General features: G+C 36.2%; 1 long non-coding RNA gene across 1 annotated transcript in view; it reads left to right on the top strand.

Moving 5' to 3' along the window:
- The first annotated feature begins 113 nt into the window (after positions 1-113).
- The window catches only part of LOC107719957 (uncharacterized), a 733-nt gene continuing 622 nt past the window's right edge, over positions 114-224 (top strand). Inside the window, exon 1 of the long non-coding RNA XR_001637569.1 lies at positions 114-203. This is a non-coding gene — a long non-coding RNA (uncharacterized LOC107719957). The remainder of the gene's footprint in view (positions 204-224) is intronic.

The following is a 224-nucleotide window of genomic DNA, read 5'->3' as shown; positions in this document are numbered from 1 at the left end:
TAGCACTCAAACTCTGGAAAAAGTAAAGTGAAAGTGACATGTAATGTGTAATGTAATGTAATGTAAACTGAACACAACACAAACCATTAAATTTTTTTTTTTAAATTTAGTTACTAAAGAACACGTTTGACATCAGCACCTAAAATCATTCATCAGAAGGACTCAAGGTGGCGTTAGAACCAGACACAGCATCCTGGCTCAAGGTGGCGTTAGAACCAGACTCA

This window comes from Sinocyclocheilus rhinocerous, unplaced genomic scaffold (assembly GCF_001515625.1).
Source record: "Sinocyclocheilus rhinocerous isolate Xijiao unplaced genomic scaffold, SAMN03320098_v1.1 scaffold13899, whole genome shotgun sequence".
NCBI classification, from domain to species: Eukaryota; Metazoa; Chordata; class Actinopteri; order Cypriniformes; family Cyprinidae; genus Sinocyclocheilus; species Sinocyclocheilus rhinocerous.
Note: the sequence above shows the minus strand (reverse complement) of the source record. Positions and strands in the feature narration are given on the sequence as shown.